The sequence below is a fragment of the Hemibagrus wyckioides genome, linkage group LG23 (assembly GCF_019097595.1).
Source record: "Hemibagrus wyckioides isolate EC202008001 linkage group LG23, SWU_Hwy_1.0, whole genome shotgun sequence".
Lineage (NCBI taxonomy): Eukaryota > Metazoa > Chordata > Actinopteri > Siluriformes > Bagridae > Hemibagrus > Hemibagrus wyckioides.
The window spans coordinates 689,541-694,410 of record NC_080732.1 but is presented as its reverse complement, the minus strand read 5'-3'; positions in this window follow the sequence as shown (position 1 = coordinate 694,410).

Sequence of the window (4,870 nt, the reverse complement as noted above, 5' to 3'; positions counted from 1 at the left end):
TTAATTTAAGCTCCAATTTCATGATCACTCAGCAGGGAAAGTGCATGAAATTAATATTTATTTCCATTTAAAAACGCAATTTTACATTTAAAAAATCTTAATCGTGTATTTTATTCCGGATTAAAAGATTATTAATGACAAAATATTTATTTACATATAAAACAAAACAGAAAGGGAGCGTGTATTTGAGGGGCAGAAAAGTCTAACACTAAATCGAAGAGCATGACGTCATTATTTTGTTCAAATCAATTTTGAAACCTCTTTCCTTTTTCCCGCATTCTGTTCTTCACCGACAGAAAAACAATCATCAGAACAATCATCAGGACAAAATCTGCGCCGTAACCCTAATAAACTGTTTCCCAGTCCGGCTTAGTTTCTGCTTTGTGTGAACTAAAACATCAGATCTGTTCCTGAAGACCTGCAGCAGAACCACTGCACTGGATCCGAGCAGCTAATCCACACAAAGAGACAGGTTTATACTGCCCCCTGCTGGTGAGAGTCAGAACTGCAGCAACATCTCTCCTGTAATTCAGGGGGATGACGAGGGGTTCTTTAAAGATTTTCTAAAGTTTTAAAGGTGTTTAAGATCACTAAGGGAATGAAATAAAATGATTTCTAATTTACTGTGGAATTAAAAAGTCAAATTGACAACAACAACAACAACAACAATAATAATAATAATAATAATCAACAAAATCACTCTAATTAAAGCTCTAGGTTCAGGTTTACTGGCTTTATATCAGTATAGTAAATATCTGTTTCAAAGGAAAGACATCAGCTCTCGTGCAATTTATAAAGTTTTATGTTATTAAATATTTGTTCTTTTTCTCAGGAGAAAGTGACAGTAAGTCAGTGTGCAAATTTATGACCTGCTAAACGATCTGATTCATCTGATTCACTTAAAGTTGTTTCCTGTTAGTATTTCACGCACAAAGGAAACAAAAACTCATGACAGAAATAATTCTTACTCACTTATTAAACATTATTTGCTAAAAAAAAAACTGATTCGACTGAAATTAAAGAGCACTTTTATATTAAACCTTTAATGAACGCTATAGAGTTTTCCTGTTCGCTCTCTCGGTCTAATTAGCATAAGCCACGCCCACCTGTTCATCCTGTTCTCAGTAGTTAACTACGTTACGTCAGATTATTGAAAAAAGAGATGTGTTTACTATCGAGTCTGACGTCACAGGGAGAGATTTTATTTTATTTATTTTATTAAAATAAATGATGTAAACATGCAAAATCACTTCATATAATAAACTGTACTTCATTTTCTGAAGTTTGCTAACCAACAGCAACACCTCAGATTGTTTTAATTTTTTTTTAATTTATATAATTTATTAGACTAAACAAATAAATGTAATAATAGATGTTCTCTGTGGAACTGATGTTCCTGCAGCTTTCAGATCATCCTGCAGCTCTTATCTTCTCTGACCTTCATCAGCATTAATCTCCTATCAGTTTAGTTTTTTAAATATTTCTTTGTAGATAAATGTGCTGGTATTTAATTAAATAAATAAATAAATAAATAAATAAATAAATAAATAAATAAATAATAATAATAATTATTATTATTATTATTATTATTATTATTATTATTATTATTATTATTATTATTATTATCATTAACTAAATTGATATGAACTAAAATGACTTCTTTTCCCTTGCTGTATTTAAATACATATAGTGTATTAGACTAAATCTAAATAAATAAACTAAGAGGAATGATCAGTATTATTAATGTTAAGAAAGTTAATGATGAAACATTTCAGCTGGGTGTGACTCCTCCCACATTCTGCTCTGTCATTAACGGACATCAAGTAATTATTACTTTACGTTTTTATTGAACAATTATAATTATTTAAGAAACAGTTGAGTCCTCAGGCCTTCTACAGGCACACACACACACACACACACACACACACACACACACACAGACACACACACACACAAAGACACACACACACACACACACAGCACAAAGACACACACACACACAACCCAAAGACACACACACACACACACAACCCAAAGACACACACACACAAAGACACACACACACACACAACCCAAAGACACACACACACACACACAACACAAAGACACACACACACACACACACACACAGACACACACACACAAAGACACACACACACACACACACAACCCAAAGACACACACACACAAAGACACACACACACACAACCCAAAGACACACACACACACACACAACACAAAGACACACACACACACAGACACACACACACAAAGACACACACACACACACACAGACACACACACACAAAGACACACACACACACACACAAAACCCAAAGACACACACACACACACACACAACCCAAAGACACACACACACAAAGACACACACACACACACACAACCCAAAGACACACACACACACACACAACACAAAGACACACACACACACACAGACACACACAACACAAAGACACACACACACACACACACACACAACACAAAGACACACAAACACACATACACACAACACAAACACACACACACACACACACACACCAAGCAATTTGCAAACAATGGTAATTTTTCGTTTATTAAAGAACTGATGAACTTATTCCATATTATAAGGTTATAGGTGTAAAAGGTTACAGAAAAAAACAATGTGAGGATTACAGAGAGAGAGAGAGAGAGAGAGAGAGAGAGAGAGACACTCCCAGAGCCTGCGTCTCCTGGATTTACTGGGGATTAGTCTGTAGGTAAAGGAAGTGAAGACATTATTATTGTGTGATTCACCTTTTCACCTGAAACAGGAAGTTCAGCTCCATCGTGGAGATTAAATCTGATCCTCCTCTACCTGTTCATCCTGCTCCAACCAGCTCAGAAGGTCCACAGGGCGAATTCCCTCGAGCTGTGTGTGTGTGTGTGTGTGTGTGTTCAGTCTGACTGACAGCTCTGACCTGCCTGTGACTGTGTGTTTTTCTTGTTGAAACCTTAATGTTCCTCTGATGTGTCCTGGTGCATCTCTCCATCATGTTTCCTCCACTGATGTCTCAGAGAATGTCACAGCTCCATGTCCTGATGTTCACCGTTCTTCACTGCAGGTGTTTCTGAAGTTCTCTTTCTGTTCCGTTTCACTCGTTCCTAAAGAGCGCTGACATTTCTGAATGCTTGTGGATCTGAAGATCAGAGGAGTTCAGTGTGAAGAGCAGGAACAGAGATGATGGAGGTGAGCTGCAGAACTTCATGTTCTCTGTAGAACTGATGTTCCTGCAGTTTTCAGGTCGTCCTGCAGCTCTTTTCTTCTCTAATCTCTGAGCTTCAGCATTAATCTCCTATCAGTTTTGTTTTTTTAAACATTTCTTAGTAGCTAATGTGTTGGTATTTTATTAAACCAAGAAAATAAATAAATAAACAAATAAATTAATAAATAAATAAATATTATTATTGTTATTATTATTATTATAAGGATTTTCACATTTCTATTTATATTGTATCTTTTTCTTGCTGCTTCCAAAATTCTGTACGTTAGTGTTTATTGTTATTGCTCATATTTATCTCAAAGCTTTTATGCTTTATAAAAGTTGTTGTTGTTGTGAATATTATTTTACTTTAAACTATTTTTAAAGGCTCATCTCTGCGGTACAAGATATCTCTGGGTTTCTCTGGAGTGTGAACATGAACATGAAGACGAAACTGTGCAGGAAATGAAGTTTGTTTGCTTTACAAACCCACAGGATACAGAAGTTTATTAAAGCCGGTTCAGTACATTTTCACCGTACACACCTCCATCACTCAGGACATAAAGAATACAGATGAGTGAGGCATTTATACAGACAGAACACCAGAAAATAAACACTTGCAAACCCTCACAAACACTCGCAAACACTCGCAAACACTCGCAAACACTCGCAAACCCTCGCAAACACTCGCAAACACTCACAAACACTCGCAAACCCTCACAAACACTCACAAACACTCACAAACACTCACAAACACTCGCAAACCCTCACAAACACTCACAAACACTCGCAAACCCTCACAAACACTCGCAAACACTCGCAAACACTCGCAAACACTCGCAAACCCTCGCAAACACTCGCAAACACTCACAAACACTCGCAAACACTATTACTAATACTCTTTCTCTAATATCATCAGGCTGCAAACAGCTACAAGGTAAAAATTCCCATAATGCACTTTGTGAGTCGAGGATTCCTCTTCTTACTTTTTTTTGTACAGAATAAACAGTTTATTAAAAACGGCACTTTCTAAAAACAAACCCCACAGCGTGACAGTGACACTAACACTGACCATCACCACTGTTTCTCCAAAAATATCAATACAATAAAAACATCAACTAAACCCACAATCAGCTGAAAAATCTCAAAAAATCATAAAACAGTCAGAACAGCTCGAGCCGAACGTTTCCCGATCTTTAAACGATTAAAACTTTTTATTTCCTGTAATCTCCAATATGTTTATGAGTTTATACACTGTCCAGTGCAAAAGTCTGCATCCCTGTTTATTTCAATAAAATCTATTTTCTGTTAAAAATCTAACTTTTTCTCCAACAAGAAAACCATCCTAATCATGAGCTGAAAAAATAAAAGTAAAATACAATAAAAATGAAATAAAATAAAATAACATTAACTAAAAAAAGAAAAGAAAAGAAAAATAATAAAAAAAAGAAAAGAAAAGAAAAAATAAAATGAAATAAACAATATAAAATTAAGTAAAAGAAAATAAAGAAAAAATAATAAAAGAAAAGAAAAGACAATAAAATAAAAAATAAAATAAAACAAAATAATAAAAGAAAAGAAAAGAAAAATGAGAAGAAAAGAAAAGAAAAAATAAAAGAAAATAAAAAAGA